The following is a 19,536-nucleotide window of genomic DNA, read 5'->3' as shown; positions in this document are numbered from 1 at the left end:
TTTTTAGTGGGTTCCTTGAAGAGACAGCCTTGATCTGATTCTTCCACATATGGGAATCAGGAGCTGGGAGCCTCTCAGAAGCATCTGGACTTCCCTGTTCTTATGGCTCCTGGAAATCAGAGAGTTTATATCATTCATTTCTTTATTCCAAGAGCAAAGTGTTGGAAAGTGCTCAGTTGTTTCCTGAGAGACCATGGCCTTTATTCTTTTTGTCAAGAAGAATAATGTCCTAAGGAAGAAGGGATGGGCAAGTATCTTGTCCTCAGCTCAGAGTAAACTCCTCCAGGATTAAGATCCCTATAGGGCAGTTTGAGTCTGACACTGATATCTGGGAGAGAGAAGTGCTTCTAGTTGAGATTTCATCATCTCAGTCTTTCACTAGTATTACTCTAACTACCATTCCCTGACAGTGACCCTTGAGATTTATGAGTCAATAGTTGAGATTAGCTAGCAGTTTCTTTTCTTTTATTTCTTTCATTTTTTTTATTTTTTACCAAATTTTATTGCTTTCTTAACTGGATATTTCTATATTTACATTTCAAATGTTATCTTCTTTCAAAGTTTCCTGTCAATAAGAACTGTAACTGATCCCCCTACTCTTCTTCTATAACCTCCCTTACTTCACCTTGACATTCCCTTAAACTGGGAGTCAGACCTGGGAAGGACCAAGGGCTTCTCCTTCCATTAGTGCCCAACAGAGCCATTCTATGTTACATATGCAGTTGGAGCCATAGTTCTGTCGATGCACATAATATTGGCTTAGTACCAGAAATCTCTGGTTCTTTGGCATTGCTTTTCTTGTGAAGTTGAAAGCCCCTTCAGTTCTGTTTGGAGCAATGTCCTTAATGCCCTCCATTGTTGATGTTATTATTATGGTTAGAATTAAGTAGGATTATTTTCATGGAAAATCCCCAGCCAGCTTCATAATACTAATACAAATCTGATGGTCATGAAAAATGATAACATTTTAAAGTTGTCCTGCTGACTAATAATATGACAAACCTTTTACATTTCTGATATTATGTCAACATTAGCTGATTCCATGACCACACCAATATTGTATCTTTGGACTGAGTAAATGTTTCTTACTTCTCCCCACCCTATGTTACCACTGTTATGGTATAAATTCAGCCTTGGAGGAAAATAAAATTGTCACCTTGATCAGAGTCCTATCTTAACAACCTACGTTGTTACCCTTTTACCCAGTTCTATTCCAGGCACCCTCAGACCTCTCACTTACAAATGGCACCCAAGGAGAGGCTCTTTGAAGGTGTCCTAGAGGAGAAAGTCATTCCCTGTAAATAGGCTGGTCTGTCTTCTTTGTTTTTGAAAGCCTTTGCTCCCCTTTGGAGTTTTTGCTCCCACCCACCACCACCTACCAGAGCTTCTGCTGAGAGATGGCACAAGCATTCTACAGGAATCTTTTGTGACATGACTCAGGGAGTCACTCAGGACACAATGAATACGGTTAAAAATTTAAAAAAAAAATCTTAGATTTTGTAAAAATATTGTCCATAGTTCCCCCAGGAAGGAGCAATTGATTCAAAAGATAGTATAGAGTTTGTGATAGTTTAATGAATGAGCTAACACTTTTACTGAAGTCTACAATCTGTAGTGAATAAAATTTATGTGCATTTTGGGTACAAGGTTGCCTCTCCTTGTGAGGATGAGCAACCCCACATATGTGGATTAAAAACCTTATACACTCATGCTACTGCTCCGGTCATTTGTCAATCTATGCTCCATGGTTGCACTCCAGAAGTGGTCCACTATGGGTTTTTGGTGCATCACAGGGAACTGTACTCCCTCCAAACCACAATTGGTGAAGAGATCACAAGTAATCTCAAACAAGTCAGTCTTTTGTGTTCTGTGTTACTTTCTGTTTTATCTCCGTGTCATGTCTCGTCTTTGTTTCATGTTGACTTGTGTTGTCTGCCTCTGATGTCTGCAGGGTTTGAGTCCCCACTGGAAAAGGTTTAGAGTCCACTCGGTTGTCACTATTGGTCCTGTAAGGGGCTTACAGTTGTGACAGGTTGACTTGCTAGTTGACACAAGCCATAGGGCCTAGAGGAGGCTCTAGGAGGAAAAAGGAATCTAGGGGACACTCTAGAATCCCATTGGGAGGTGGGATCAGATGGTCTGCCTCTTCCCAGAAGAAGCTAAGGTTAAGCTGCATTTTGGGCCAGGTACTGAAGGTAACAGGCATCTGTTGGATTCACTTATAGAATGATTTTTCTTGGTCCTGTTTTTCTATTTTGTTTTCTTTGGTATTGCTGAGTGTCTTTTTTTGGCTTTTGTTTAATTTTTCGACTTGGGCTGATGATAGTGTTTGAAATCATGGAACTGTTTGCTTTGTTTCTCAAGAAGTTTTACTTGGTCCTCTTGGTGCTAAACTTGGAAATAATTTGCTTGAGAGAAATTGCTTTCTGCCAGGGAGCCTGCCTTATCTGCTAGCCCTATTGCAAGTGAGGAGTTGATCTTCAGCATTAAGTCCCTTCCTTGTTAGTCATCATTAACAAAGACACTGCCTCTGATCCTCTCACTGCAGCAGTCAGTTCTTGTCCCATGGTCAAAATGCCCCAGGTTGGGGGTCAGGGTAGTCCCTAAAATAGTTTAAGAAAGACTCTGCACCAGACTGCGAGGAACTTTGTTTTGCCAGACAAAACAGGCTTTACTCTAGGATAACATGAGGAGAAAGTGTTGGCACCGGCTCTTCATCTTACACTAATTGGAGGCTGTGGCCAAGGTCATGGTCAATGTTTTTTTTTTCTCCATGGCCCTCTAACTAAGTGAGATGGCTTAGTGAAGGGCTACTCCTGCAGTACTGGGAGGGCTATACTTCTATTAAAGATCAGTACTCCACTGTTAGTCATATATTTATTGTTTGTAAGAGGCAGGAAACCCAATGCAATTGTGACCCTGCCTCAGGAATGGCAGCAGAAAGTGTCCTTAAAACCAATTGCCTCTAACTATAGCTTACTCTCTGATACCTGAGGCTTCAGTCGGATAACAACACCTTGGGCAAACCCTCTTCAATACTCAAATGCTACTTTCTCCTGGTCTTTTGGGGGAAGGTCATCAGGCATGTCTGACAGGCTGGAAGAAACTTCCCCCCTAAAGCAGATGAACCATAAAATGATTTTGTCAACCACTTGGCATTTACTACTCAGATCCTAACCATCTCCCCATCCTTTTGTTATTAATTCTTACTGGAAGCCTAGTGTCCTTCAGAGGCTGGGTCTCTTGAGTGGCAGAGCCACTGAGCTGACTCTAAGGAGCTGAGCTGAGCTGAGTCCAGAAGGACAGCCAGTAACAGACCAGCTGCCCCTCTGCTCTCATTTTTGTTTCACAGGCACAAGGCTTCTGCTCAATTATGGGCTGGCCTTTTCGCCCCAAGAAAGCTGGCTCATTTAGCTGTGTGACTGAATGCTATTTGTCCCCTGATAAGGTTGTTACACCTCCTCTCATCAGGCCACTCCATAGCATTCTTGCCAGGCCCCTTACAGCTCTTCTTAAGAATTTTATGACCTAAGACACTGTGTACTTTGACTTAAAGTATATCCCAACCTGCTTAATGCATGTCCGAGATTCACATTCTGAAGGTCCTAATTCTAAAGCAAGGGGATGGTGAACCCCCCTAAATATTAACTTTAACTCCATGGTCTGAACCAGGATTGGACAGATGGATATAGTTGGGGTCTTACAATGCTTCAATCAGGTGCTGATATGGAGATTATATTTACTATAAAATTGTTAAAAGTGACAGTGCATTCTTACCGCTTCACTTTTGGGCACTGATCCAAAGAAGGAGCCCAGGGAGGCACTGAACATGCCGCAAGGTACACATGACTTCATCTTCAGCCTGCACTCCACTGAGAGGACCTGCTTCCTCAAAGATCTGCACTGACTCAAGTCCAGTGCCATCGGCCAAGAAGAATCAGTATCCTACCACCCACTCTAGCACAACTAAATTATGTATTCTTCAACAATGCAATAACTTTCATAGGATTTGACTTTTTGGATAATGCAATTATGATTGTTGCAGGAACACAAATTTATGATTTATTCAAAACATGATTTATTTTGAAATATATAAAAATGTCAATCAGAATGTTATTTTTCCTTCTATGTATCAACACATTATTTATTTCTCAGTTATTGATGTTGTACTTTAATGACGTGTGGTTTGCTTATTTCTTATTTGCCATGCATGGGATACCTGTTTATCTCTTTGTCTTTTACTTATATATTTTGGACCTTGGACATTTAATCATTTAACCAGCCTTGTTAAATAACAGGGAGACAATATAGCAACAAAACCTATTCACTTATATCATCATAGGCTAACTCTCGATGATGCTTTGATGAGGTACAAACTCAAACACAAATCTCCATCTCAGTTCAGGCAAGGACATTTTTGTCCTTCAGTCAAATGGGGCCAACATTCTTTTTTACATACTGTCCTGATGCGTTTGCTGAAAAACCAAAAAATTGTCACCACTGCATGCTGAGCTGGACAGTCAATGATGGATAATAGAGTGATATGTTCCTGAATAAGCGGCCTAAGACAGGAGGGCCGACATTAGCTGCTGCCTTATCCCATGATGGGCCCTGGTTACAAGATTCTCTTGGCCATGTGATAAATAACACCCCAACCTAAGACAGACGCAGTTTCCAAGGGGTTCATTCCAGGACATACATGGCCATTGGTCACTTTTACATTTGAATATAAGTAAGGTTATGGTTGACTAGGTTCATGGAAAATCCCCAGGCAGCCGTAGAAGACTAATACAAATTTGGTGGTCAAGAAAAATAATAATATGATAATGTTGTCCTGATGATTAATAACCTGTGAACTCTCTGACATCCTTGCAACATCAGTTCTGTGACCAAACAAATCCTGTGATCTTGCCCTGCGTAAATGTTTCTTAGTTTCCTCCCTCCCTCTGTTACCCCTGCTATGGTATAAATTTAGCCTTGGAGAAAAATAAAATTGACACCTTGTTCAGACTCTTGTCTTGGCATCCTTCTTTGCGTCCTTTGTCCCACATTCTCTTCCATGTACCCTCAGAACACTCACTTACAGAGCATTTGTAATCCCTTCTCAAAAATCTACCAACAACAGATCAGTTTTCAGTAAACTCATTTGCCACTAGCATTCACTTCTGTATTTGATATGTTCTAGGTGTGTCTCTCAGGAAAGATATATATCCGGTACCTGGCAGCATGCACTACATAGCTTCATTAATCATATCTATCATATTATCATATTAATCATATCTTTGGTGATATATATATTCTCCTACACCAATGAGGTTAGGTAGAATTTTAGTATGGATTCTGTGCTACTAGCTCAAGAACGTTGAATCCACAAATGACAATGCCAAATAATCTTACTCCTGTTCTTAGGAACCTATTGAAGTTGAGGTTTAACTGGACCTCAAGTCATTCCTCTCACTGCCCATCCTCATAAGTATTATGTATGGCCTGAAGAAATAATCATGCTAAAACATCCAAAACCCCCAAGACTGACACTGGGAACACAGGTAGGTAGATATGAGAGAACTGATAGTTAAATGGAAAGAGAACCACATTCTATACTCTATGTTGCACTTTGTTTTATTGATATCTGCTAATTTTTGGATATAATATGCATTTTGGAGTTTATCATTTGAAGTAGGTACACAATATTTTCACTGTTATATTCATTCTACTACTGGACCCACTTTGTTGACAAAATCACTGAAAAAAATAGAAATGAAAACAGATTTTTGATATGATATTCAGGAATATATATATATAAAGTCCCCTCTCATGGAATGTTCAATTAGAAAATGAAATACAATATTCACTCAATTAAAGATCTGTAGGGTAAATACAGGTCTTTGGGAAACAGAGAAAACCTAGGAAATTGAAATATATGTCACAGGGATGAACCTGGTAATAAAATTATTATCCAGAAGAATCTCCTCCATTTTATGTTCCTAGATGTTTTCTACCCATGCCACGCCCCTGACAAAGTTTCTCCATTCACACCATGTAACCACTAATGAAGCAAATGAAGTCTCTAACTGTTGAGAGATGGAGTAAATAAAGGTTTCCACTGTGCCACAGGAGATAGAACTAGAAAGGGCACCCTGGAATCATATCAGTCTAAGGATAACTGTTCAGCAGGTAGGCCATGGCATTTCTCACCGACATCACCATTAGACCCTCTTCTGTGATGTCACAACTGCTGTTTTGACTGAAACTGCCTCTCAGAAATCCTTCAGTACCTGTAGGGTTTACTAATTGGCCTCAAATTCAGAGCAAATTGGGGAGTGATAACAAAGACGATGAAGAGATTGGAAATGAAGAGAAGGAAGCTGTCCTTCTGTCTTGGCATAAAAAACAAGAAAGAAACATGGGGTTTTTGGGAAAGCTTAGTGAGTCCTTGGTAGGTGTTGAGTGGGATCACTGAAGAGATAGCCTTGATCTGAGCCTTTCACATATGGGAATCAGAACTGGGATCCTATCAGAAACATCTGTACTTCCCTGTTGTTATGGTTTCCCTAGTGAGTGGGATTATATTATTCATTTTTTTATTCCAAAAGCCAAGTGTTGTGAAGGGCATATATGTTTCCCTGAGAGGTTATGATCTTTACTCTTTTTGTCAAGAAGAAAAGGTCCTAAGGAAGAAGTAAAAAAGAAGTATTGAGACCCTAGCTCCGAGTAAACTACTCCATGCTTTGGATATCAATAGTACAGTTTGTGCCTGACACTGATATCACAGAAAGAGAAGTACTTGTAGTTGAGACTTCATCATCTCAGTCTCTCCACTAATATTACTCTGAATACCACTTCAGATTTCTGAATCAATATGTGCGATTACTTGGCAGCTTTCTTCTCTTTTATATGTTTCTCTTTTTAGCAAATTTTATTGCTTTTAATAACTGGATGTTTCTATATTTCCCTTTAAAATATTATTTTTTCCAAGTTTCTTGCCCTTCAGATCCCTAATTGTTCCCTTTTCCTACTTCTTTAACCAGTCTTTCTTTCTGTTGACATTCCATTGAACTGGGAGACAAATTAGGGAGGACCAAGGGCTTCATTTCCATTGTTGCCCAAAAAGGCCATCCTCAGCAACATATGCATTTGGAGCCATAGGTCAGTCCATGTACTTTCTTTGTATATTGGTCTACTAACCAAACGCTCTGGTTTACTGGCATAGTTCTTATATGGTTTAAAGCACCCTCAGCACTTCTAATCCTTTTTGAAAATTTACCAACAAGAGGTCCGTTTTCAGTTCACTGGTTTGCTACCAGCATTCACTTCTGTATTCGACATGCTGTATCTGTGTCTCTCAGTAAATATTTATATCCAGTTTCTGGCAGAATGCACTTCTTACCTTCATCAATTTTATCTAGCTTTGTTGGCTGATGTATACATATATACATTTGGTGGCTCCTACACCTAAGTGTTTACGTGGAAAGTTAACATGGATTCTGCCCAACTATGTCAAGAATGTAGAATTCACAAATGACAATTTCAAATAGACTCTCTCTTGTTTTTATGAACCTTTTGAAGTAGATGTTTAACTGGTCCTCGAGACATTTTTCTCCCTGCCCCTCGTCCAGTATCTTATGTTTGGCCTTAAGAAAGAATCATGGTAAATCATCCTACCCTCAAGTCTGGGCATGCAAACACTGGAAACCAGATATAGTGTACAGGAATGACCTGTGAATAAAAATATTGTCTAGAAGAACTTCCTACACACTGGACTTTTCTCTTCTTATGGTTCCTGGAAGACAGTGGGTTTATATCATTCATTTCTTTATTAAAAAAGCCAAGTGTTTGAAAGGCATATTTGTTTTACTGAAAAGTCATGACCTTTATACTTTGTCAAAAAAAAAAGGAACTAAGGAAGAAGGGAAAAACAAGTACTGTGTGCTTATCTCTGAGTAAACTCCATGCTTTGGATATCTATTGTGCACTTTGTGTCTGACACTGATATTTGGGAGAGAGAAGTGCTTCTAGTTGAGACTTGATCATCTCAGTCTTTCCACTAGCATTACTCAGACTACCACTTCAGATTTCCTAGACAATATGTGTGATTACTTGGCATCTTTCTCTTCTTTTATGTCATTCATATTTTTAGAAAATTTTATTGCTTTTTTTAACTGGATGTTTTCTCTATTTACATTTAAAATATTATTTCCTTTCCAAGTTTCTTCCTTTAAGATCCCTACCTGTTCCCTTTTCTTACTTCTATAACCAGTCTTTCTGTCCATTGACATTCCCTTGTACTGTGAGACAAATTAGGGAGGACCAAGGGCATCATCACCATTATTGCCCAAAAAGGTCATCCTCTGCCACATATCCTTTTGGAGCCATAGATCAGTCCATGTATGTTCTTTGTTTATTGGTCTGGTATGAGAAGGCTCTGGTTTATTGGCATTGTTGTTCTTATAGGGTTGAAAGCACCTTTAGCTCTTCTAATCCTTTTTTTAAAATTTACCAACAAGAGGTCCGTTTTCAGTTCACTGGTTTGCTACTAGCATTCACTTCCATATTAGACATGCTGTATCTGTGTCACTAGGTAAATATGGAAGAATGCACTTATTAGCATTATCAATCTTATCTAGTTTTGGTGGCTGATGTATATAAATAATTTTGGTGGCTTCTACACTTATGTTGTTAAGTGGACTGTTAACATGGACTCTCCCCAACTATGTCAAGAATGTAGAATTCACAAATGACAATGCAAATAGACTCCCTCCTGTTTTTTTTTTTTCTTTTTTCAGAGCTGGGGACCGAACCCAGGACCTTGCGTTCGCTAGGCAAGCACTCTACCGCTAAGCTAAATCCCCAACCCCTGCTGTTTTTATGAACCTATTGAAGTAGACATTTAAGTGGTCCTCAAGCCATTCTTCAACCCTGCCCATCATCTGGAAGATTACATTAGGCCTTAAGAAAGAATCATGGTAAAACATCCTAAACACTCAAGTCTGGCCATGGTAACACTGTAAGATAGATAGGGTAATACTGGCATCAAATGGGAGTAGAGAACCAAATTCAAAAGTCCATGTTGTCCTTTGCTTTCCTGATGTCTGGTAATTTTTTGATAAAATAAGGATTTGGGAATTCATCATTTGAAATAGGCACACGGTATTTATACTGTTGTACTCACTCTATAGCTGGGCCCCCTTTGTGACCAAAATCATTACAGAAATTTTAATTGGAAAACAGAATTTTTGATTACACATTGAGGAACATTTATATAGTCAAGGAATTTATAGTAAGAAATTGAAATACAATATTCATTCAATTAAAGATAGTTGAGAAAATACTGGCCTTTGGGAAATAAAGAAAACCCAGAAAATTGAACTCATTGTCACAGGAATGATCCTGGGAATAAAATATTGTCTTGAAGAATCTCCTACACTCCATGTTCCTACATCTTCTCTACCCATGCCAATCCCCTGTCTAACTTTCTCCATTCAGAGCATGTAACCACTAGTGAAACAGAGAGAAGTCTCTACTTTAGAGTGATGTAGTACATACAGGTTTCCACTGTGTTACTGGAGACATACCTCGTAAGGGCACTCTCGAACATGGATAATGTAAGGAAAGGTGTTCATCATGTAGACCACCGTAGTACTCAGTGACATCATCATTAGGACCTCAATGAAAACTCTCTTATAACCTGGTGAGCCCTACCTCCTTCTGTTGTCATGACTGCAACTGCCTCTCAGATTTTCCTTCAATACCTCTAAGGTTTACTAATTGGCCTCTTATTCAGAGACAATTTGGGAGTGAGATCAAAGAGGATGAAGGATATGAAATGGGGATAAGGAAGCTGGCCTTTTGTCTTGGTATAAAAAACAGGGAAGAAATATGTGGTGCTTGGGAAAGCTTAGTGTGTCCTTGTTAGGTGTTGAGGGGTATCTCAGAAGATATGTGGTTTCCACATAAGGGAACCAGGAGCCAGGAGCCTCTCAGAAGCATCTGGACTTCCCTGTTCTTTTGCTTCCTGGAAGTCAGAGAGTTTATATCATTCATTTCTTTATTCCAAAACTCAGGTGTTGTGAAGGGCAAAGTTGTATCCCTGACAGGTCATGGACTTTATACTTTTTGTAAAAAAGACATAGGTACTAATGAAGATGGCATGGATAAGTATTGTGTTCTCAGCTCAAAGAAACCTCTTCAATGTTCTGGATACCCTATATTGCAGTTTTTGTCTGACACTTTTTTTTATTAAATTGAGTGTTTCTTATTACATTTCGAGTGTTATTCCCTTTCCCGGTTTCTGGGCAAACATAACCCTAATCCCCCCCCCTTCCCCTTCTTTATGCATGTTCCCCTCCCCATCCTCCCCCCATTGCCGCATTTCCCCCAACAATCACGTTCACTGTGGGTTCAGTCATAGCAGAACCAAAGTATTCCCCTTCCACTGGTTATCTTACTAGAATATTCATTGCTACCTATGAGGTCAGTCTTTGTATAGTCCTTAGGGGTAGTGGCTTAGTCCCTGGAAACTCTGGTTGCTTGGCATTGTTGTTCAAAAAGGGTCTCGAGCTCCTTCAAACTATTTGAGTTCTTTCTCTGATTCCTTCAACGGTGGTCCCGTTCTCAGTTCAGTGGTTGACAGTTATATCTGGGAGAGAGAAGTGCTCTGGTTCAAACTTCATCATCTCAGTCTTTCCACTAGTATTACTCTGTCTATCATTTTAGATTTCCAAGTCAATAGGTATGATTAGTTGGCAGTTTTCTTTTATATCTTTCATTTTTTATCAAATTTCATTTCTTTTCTTAACTGAATTTTTTATATTTACATTTAAAATGTTATTTCCTTTCCCAGTTTCCTGCCCATAAGATCCCTAACTGGTCCCCCTCCCCTTTTTCTATAACCGTCTTTACTACTCCTTGACATTACCTTGAACTTGAGGTCAAACCAAGATGAACCAAGGACTTCTCCTTCCATTGGTGCTCACCAAGTCCAACCTCTTCCACATATGGAGTTGGAGCCATAGCTGTGTCCATGTACATTCTTTTAATATTGGTCTAGTATCAAAAAGCTCTGATTCATTGGCATTGTTCTTCTTACGGTGTTAAAGCCCCTTCAGCTCTTGTAATCTTTCCTGCACATCTACAAACAAGAAGTCCATTTTCAGTTCACTAGTTTGCCACTAGCATTCACTTCTGTATTTGGCATAATATAGCTGTTCTTCTCAGGAAATATCTATATCTGTTTCCTGGAAGAATTCACTTCTTAGCTCATCAATCTTGTCTAGTTTTAGTTTCTAATGTATACATATGTACTTTTGGTGGCTCGTACAGCTATGAGTTTAGCTGGAATTTTATCATTGATTCTGCACATCTAGGTCAAGACTGTAGAATCCACAAATGGGAACTCCAAATAGATTCCATCCTGTTCTTTGGAAACTACTGAAATTGAGGCTTCACTGGCCCTCAAGTCATTCCTCTCCCTACCCAGCCTCCTATATCTTATGTTTGGCCTTAATAAGGACTCATGGTAAAATATCCGAGACCCTCAAGTATGGCAATGAAACACAGGAAGGTAGATATTGCAGAAGTGATATCAAATGGGACTAGAGAACCGAATTCTATAGTCCATGTAGCACTTCTCTTTATTGAAGTCTGGTAATTTTTGGATAAAATAAGGATATGAGAGTGTGTCATTTGAAGCATGTACACAGTATTTACACTGATATACTTACTCTATAGTTGGGCCCCCTTTGTTGCCAAAATCATTGCAGAAAATGAAATTGGAAAACAAATTTTTTGAGTACACATTCAGGAATATTATAAAGTCCCCAATCATGGAATGTACAATAAGAAAATATAATATAATATTCATTCTATTAAAGGACTATAGGGAAAATCCTAGAGTTTGGCAAACAGAGATATCTGAGAAAATTGAACAAAAGACCATAGGAATCGACCTGGGAATAAAATTATTATCCAGAAGAATCTCATCCACTCTAGTTTCCTAAATCTTATCTACACATGCCAATCCCCTGACTATCTTTCTCCATTCAGATCATGTAAACAATAATGAAGCCAAGAGAATTCCCTAACTTTAGAGCGATATAGTATGTAAAGTTTTCCACTGATTCACAGGAGACACTCCTGTAAAGTGCACCCTTGAATCTAGTCAATGTTAGTAAAGCAGTTCAGCAGGAAGTCCATGGCAATTCTCAGTGATATCATCATTAGGCCCTCCTTAAAAAAAAAATCCTGTATTCTGCAGAGCCCTAGCTTCTTCTATGATGTCACAAGTGTTGTTGTGACAGCAATTTAATCTCAGATTTTTCATCCGTACCTCTAGTGTTAACTAATTGGCCTCTAATTCAGAGTAAACAGATATTTGAGGGGGGAGAACAAAGAGAATGAATTGATCAGAGATGAGGAGAAGGAAGGTGGCCTTCTGTCTTGCTAATAAAAAAGGAAGAAATGTGTAGTCTATGGGAAAGCTCTGCATCCTGGGTAGGGATTGAGTGGGTTGGCTGAAGAGATAGCCTAGTCCTGAGCCTTCCACATATGGGACTATGGAGCAGGGAGCCTCTGAGAATCATCTGGACTTCCCTGCTTGTTATGGTTCCTGGATATCAGAGAGTTTATATCATTAATTTTTTTATCCCTAAAGCCAAGTGTTAGGAAAGGAATGATTGTTTACCTGAGAGCTCATTGCTCTTATTCTGTTTTTCACAGAAGAAAAAGGTCCTAAGTAAGAAAGGAAAGACAAGTATTATGTCCTCAGCTCAGATTAACCTCCTCCATAATTTGAATTCCTTTATTGCAGTTTGTGTCTGACACTGACATAAGGGAGAAGGGAAGAACAATTATTGTGTCTTTGCTCACAGAAAATTTCACCATGTTTTGGAAATCTATAGTGCAGTTTGTGTTTGACACTGATATCTGGGAAAGAGAAGTGCTTCTAGTTGAGTCTTCATCATCTCAGTATTTTCATTAGTATTACTCTGACTATCCTTCCTTGTCAGTGACTTTTTAGATTTCTCAGTCAATAGGTATGATTAGCTGGTCATGCTCTTTCATATAATTTCTTTCTTTTTTTTATTTTTCACCAAATTATATTCCTTATTATTAATTTGATATTTCTATATTCTTATTTCAAATGTTATTTCTTTTCCCAATTTCCTGCCCATAAGATCCCTATCCTGTCTTGTCCCCTTGTTCTACTGCTCCCCTTACTGCCCCTTTACATTCCATTGAACTGGGAGTCAAACCCAGGGAGAACAAATGGTTTCTCCTTCTACTGATGCTCAACAACGACATACTCTGTCTCATATGCTGTTCGAGCCATAATTCTGTCCATGAACCATTTTTGAGTATTGGTTTACTACCAGAAAGCACTGGTTCATTGACATTGTTGTTCTTATGCGTTTGAAAGCCCCTTCATCTCTTGTAATCCTTTCTCAAAACTACCAACAAGAGGTCCATTTACTTGTTTGCCATTAGCACTCGCTTCTGTATTTGACATGATCTATCTGTGTCTCTAAGGAAAGATCTGTATCTATTTATTGGGAGAATGCACTTCTTAGCTTCATCATTATTATCTAGTTTTGGTGGCATATATATATATATATATATGTGTATATATATATATATATATATATATATATATATATATATATATATGCTTGATGGCTGCTACAGTAATGACGTAAGGTGGAATTTTAACATGGATTCTGTGCAACCAGGTCAAGAATGTAAAATCCACAAAGGACAATGCCAAATAGACTTCCTCCTGTTCTCATGAACTTATTGAAGTTGAGGTTTCACTGGTCCTCAAGCCATTCTTTTCCCTGCCCATCCTCCTGCATCTCATGTTTGGCCTTAAGAAAGAATCACGATAAAGCTTCCAAAACCCTCACATTTGGCACTGGAACACTGGAAGGTAGATACTGTAGTGTTGATATCAAAAGGGACTAGAGAAACGAATTCTATACACCATGTGGTCCTTTGCTTTTCTGATGTCTGAAAATTTTTGAATAAAATAAGGATTTGGGAGTTTTTCATTTGAAGAAGGTACACAATATTTACACTGTTATACTCACTGTATAGATGGGCCCCTTTGTTGCCAAAATCATGGCAGAAAATGGAATTGGAAAGCAGAATTTTTGAGTACACATTCAAAAATATTCATAAAGTCCCCTAACAAGGACAGTACAATGAGAAAGTGAAACACAATATTTATTCAATTAAGGTCTGTAGGGAAAAAACTGGACTTTGGGAAACAGAGAAAAAAAATGAACTGTATGTCACAGGAATGAATCTGGGAAAAAATAATATCTAGAAGAAACTCCTCCTGTCCATATGCCTAAATCAGTTTTACCCATGCCAAGCCCCTGACTAACTTTCTCCATTTACAGGATGTAACCACTAATGAAGCAAAGAGAAGTCACTAGATTTAGAGAGATGGAGTACATAAAGGTTTCCACTGTATCACAGGAGACACTCCTGGAAAGGCCACCTTTGAATCTCGTCATTGGGAGGAATGTTTAGCAGGTATGCCATGGCAGTTCTCAATGACATCATCATTCGGCCCCACCTGAAAAATCTCTTGTATCCTGGAAAGTCCTTGCTTCTGCCATGATATCACAAGTGTTGTGCTGAAAGCAACTGCCTCTTAGATATTTTTTCAGTACCTTCAGTGTTTACTATTTGTCCTCTAATTCAGAGTAAACAGTCATTTGGGAGTGAGAACAAGAAGGACGAAGAGATCAGAGATGGAGATAAGGAAGCTGGGCATTGTCTTGTTATAAACAATGCTAGAAATATGTCGTCCATGGGAAAGCTCAGTGTTTCATGGGTAGGTGTTCAATGAGTTCACTGAAGAGTTATCCTTGATCTGAGCCTTCCACATATGAGAATCAGGAGATTAGAGCTTCTCATATGGTCTTCCCTACTTTTTATGATTCCCGGAAATCAGAGAGTTTATAACATTATTTTATTTATTCCAAAGCCAGGTGTTGGGAAGGGCAGAATTATTTTCCTGAGAGCTTATCATTTTTTTTTTCATTTTGCCCAGAAGAAAAATGTCCTAAGGGAGAGGGGAAAGTCAAATATTGTGTCCTTAGCTCACTGTATACTCCTCCATGCTTTGGATTCCTATAGTGCAGTTTGTGTCTGACACTGATGTCTGGGAGAGAGAAGAGCTTCTATTTGAGACTTCACCATCTCAGTCTTTCCACTAGTATTACTCTCCTGAGAGTGACCCTTTAGATTTCTGAGTGAATAGATGTGATTAGCTGGCAATTCTCTTTTCTTTTAATTTGTTTTTATTATTTTTAAAATTTTATAGCAAATTTTATTGCTTTTTTGAATGGGATATTTCTATATTTACATTTCAAATATTGTTTCCAATCCCAGTTTCCTGTAGGTTAGGTCCCTAACCGGTCCCCCACCCATTATTCTATACTTCCTCTTACTGCCCCTTGACATTCCCTTGAAATGGCTATCAAACCTAGGGAGGATCAGGGGCTTCTGCATCCATTGGTGCCCAAAAAGCCATCCTCTGCTACCTGTGTATTTTCAACCATAGGTCTCTCAATGTACAATCTTTTAATATGGGTTTATAATTGGAATGCTCTGGTTTATTGCCATTGTTGTTCTTATGGGGCTAAAAATCCCTTTAGCTCTTGTAATCCTTTCTCAAAATCTACCAACAATAGGTCCGTTTTCAGGTCACTGGTTTACCACTAACATTCACTTCTGTATTTACCATGCTCTAGCTGTGTTTGTCAGGAAATATATATATATATATATATATATATATATATATATATATATATATGCCCGGTTCCTGGCAGCATGCACTTCTTAGCTTCAACAATCTTTTCTAGTTTTGGTGGCAGATATGTTTATCAATCTATATCTATATCTGTATCTGTATCTGTATCAGTATCTGTATCTTTATCTATCTATCTATCTCTATCTCTATCTCGATCTCTATCTCTATATCTAATCTATCTACAGCTTCTTCAGCTATGATGTTAGACATAGATTCTGCATAAGGAGGTCAAAAATGTAGAAGTCACAAATGCCAAATAGACTTCCACCTGTTCTTATGAACTTATTGAAGTTGAGGTTTCCCTGGACCTCATGCCATTCCTCTCCCTGTCCATCCTCCTGAATTTTGTTTTCCTTGAAGAAGGAATCATGGTAAAACATCCAAAACCTGCAAGTCTTGCACTGGGAAAACAGGAAGTTAGATATTACAGAACTGTAACTTAATGGGACTTCAGAACCGCATTCTATACTCCATGTTGTCCTTTGCTATAGTGATGTCTGGTAATTTTTGGATAAAATAAGGAGTTTTGAGTTTATCACTTGAAGTAGGTATACAATATATACACTGTTATATTCACTCTATGGGTTGGTCCCCTTTGTTTACAAAACCATTGCAAAAAATTGAATTCGTTAACAGAATTTTTGCGTATACTTTCAGGAATATACATAAAGTCCCCTATCAAGGAATGTACAATAAGAAAGTGTAATACAGTGTTGGGGAATTAGGTCAGTGGTAGACCACTTGCCTAGCAAGCTCAAGGCCCTGGTTTCAGTCCCCAGCTCCAAAAAAAAAAAAAAAAAAAAAAAAGAAAGAAAATGTAATACAATATTCACCCAATTAAATGTCTGTATGGAAAATACTGGCCATTGGGAAACAGAGAAAACCTAAAAAATTGAACTTTATGTAACAGGAATGGACCTGGGAATACAATTATTATCCAGATGAATCTCCTCCACTCCATGTTCCTAGATCTTTTCTACCAATTGCAATCCCCTGACTAACTTTCTCAATTCAGAGCAGGCAACCACTAATGAAGCACAAAGAGGTCTCTAATTTTAGAGAGATGTAGTAAGGAAAGGTTTCCACAGTGTCACAGGAGACTATCCTGGAAAGAGCACCGCCAAATCTGGTCAATATAAAGATAGCTTTTTAACAGGTAAGTCATGGCAGTTCTCAGTGACATTATCATTTGTCCTTCCCTGAAAAAATCTCTTGTATCCTGGAGAGCCCTAGTTTATTCTGTGATGTCACAAGTGTTGTCCTGTATGCATCTCCCTCTCTGATATTCCTTCAGTACCTCTAGGGTTTACTAATTTTCCTATAATTCAGAGTAAACAGTTTTTGGGAAGGGGAACAAAGACTATGAAGAGATCAGAGATGGGGGAAAGGAAGCTGGCCTTCTGTCTTTGTATATAAAAAAGGAAGCAATACCTGGTCCATGGGAAATATACATGAGTCCTGGGTAGGAGCTGTTTGGGTTACCTGAAGAGATAGCCTGGATCTGAGCCTTCCACATATGCAAACCTGGAGCTGGGATTCTCTCAGAATTATCTGGACTTCCCTGCTTGGTTCCTGGAATCAGAGAGTTTATATCACTAATTTCTTTATCCCAAAATCCAAATGTTAGGAAGGGTGCTGTTTTCCTGAGAGCTCATCAATTTTATTCTTTTTTCCCAGTAGAAAAGCATCCTAAGGAAGAAGGGAAAGGTCATTATTCTATCCTCAGCTCAGTGTAAACTCCTCCAAGCTTTGGATTTCTACAGTGTGCATTTTGTGTCCGACACTCATATATGGGAGAGAAAGTGCTTCTAGTTGAGAATTCATGATCTCAGTCTTTCAACAAGTATTACTCTGTCTACCATACATTGACAGTGACTCTTTATATTTCTGAGTCAATAGGGGTGATTAGCAGCCAGTTTTCTTTAATTTCTTTCATTTTGAATATTTTTTTTTGCTTTTAATTCCATACTTCTGTATTACCTTTTCCAGTTTCCTGTCCATAAGATCTCTAAGTAGTCCCCATCCAATTCGTCTAAAACAACCCTTACTGCCCCTTGACATTCCCATAAACTGGGAGCTAAACCTAGTGATGAAACCAAAGGGCTTCTCCTTCTTTTGGTGCCCAAAAAGGCCATCCTCTGCTACATATTCAGTTTGAACCTTAGGTCTGTCCATATACATTCTTTGAATATTGGTTTAGTATCTGAAATATCTGGTTCCTTGGCATTGTTCTTCTTATGGTTTTAATGCCCCTTCAGCTCTTGTAATCGTTTCTCAAAATCTACTAGCAAGAGGTCCGTTCTCAGTTCACTGGTTTGCCACTAGCTTTCATTTCTCTATTGGACCAGCTTTCGTTGTGTCTCTCAGGAAAGATCTATATCCTGCTCCCGGAGGCATGCAATTCTTAGCTTCAACAGTATATACATATATATATATATATATATATATATATATATATATATATATATATATATATATATATATATATATATATATATGTGGCTCATACAAACCATGAGATTAGGTGGAATTTTAACATGGATACTTTGGAACTACCTCAATTATTTAGAATTTACAAATAAAAATACCAAATTGACTTCCTTCTGTTCTTATGAAACTAGTAATGTTGAGGTTTTCCTTGACCTCAAGCCATTGCTCTCCCTGCCCAATCTCCTGACTCTTATGTTTTATCTGAAAAAAGAACCATGTAAAACATCCAAAACCCTCAAGCCTGACCCTGGGAACACACGAAGGTATATATTAGCTATCTGACATCTAAAGGTATTACAGAATCTCTTTCTCTTGTCCATGTTGTACTTTGCTTTACTGATATCTGATAATTTTTGGATAAAAAAAAAGATTTGGCAGTTTATCGTTTGAAGTAACTACATAGTATTTACCCTGTTATATTCACTCTTTGCCTTGGCCTCCATTTTTCTCAAATTCATTACAAAAATATTGAATTGGAAAACAGAATTTTTGAGTACACATTCAGGACATATATATATATATATATATATAATGTGCCCTTTCAAGGAATGTACAGTAAGAAAATGAAATACAATGTTCACTCAATAATAGGGCTGTACGGAAAATCCTGGCCTTTGGGAAACAAAGAAAAGCTAGGAAATTTAACTGAAGGTCACAGGAATGGACTTTGGATTAGAATTATTTTTCAGAATAATCTCCTCCCTTCCATGATCCTAGATATGTTCTACCCATGACAAGCCCCTGACTAAGTTTCCCCATTCAAAGCATGTAAACACTAGTGAAGCTAAGAGAAGTCTCTAGTTTTAGAGAGATGAATACATAAAGGTTTCCTCTGTTTCGCTGGAAACCCTCCTTGAAGGGGCACTCTCAAATCTGGCCATTATAGTTCAGCAGGCAGGCTAAGGCAGTTCTCATTGACATCACCATTTGGCCCTCCCTGAAAAATCTCTTGTACCCTGGTGTGCACTAGCTTCTTCTGTGATGTCACAAGTGTTGTCATCACAGCACGGCCTAAGGGTTATTCCTTCTGTAAATCTAGGTTTACTAATTAGACTCTCATTCAATGTAAACAGTCATTTAGGAGGTAGAACAAAAAGGCTGAGGAGACCAGAGATGGGGAAAAGGCAGATGGCCTTCTGTTTTCATTAAAAAATAAAAATAAAAAAAGAAGAAGAAATATGCCATCACTGGGAACGTTCAGAGAGTCCGGGGTAGGGGCTAAGTGTGTT

General features: G+C 38.5%; 1 pseudogene; it reads left to right on the top strand.

The window, feature by feature from the left end:
- Window positions 1-19,536, top strand: part of LOC134484512 (solute carrier family 53 member 1-like) — a 78,276-nt pseudogene that overhangs the window by 400 nt on the left and 58,340 nt on the right.

The sequence above is a fragment of the Rattus norvegicus genome, chromosome Y, assembly GCF_021556685.1.
Source record: "Rattus norvegicus strain SHRSP/BbbUtx chromosome Y, alternate assembly SHRSP_T2T, whole genome shotgun sequence".
Classification (NCBI taxonomy): domain Eukaryota; kingdom Metazoa; phylum Chordata; class Mammalia; order Rodentia; family Muridae; genus Rattus; species Rattus norvegicus.
Note: the sequence above shows the minus strand (reverse complement) of the source record. Positions and strands in the feature narration are given on the sequence as shown.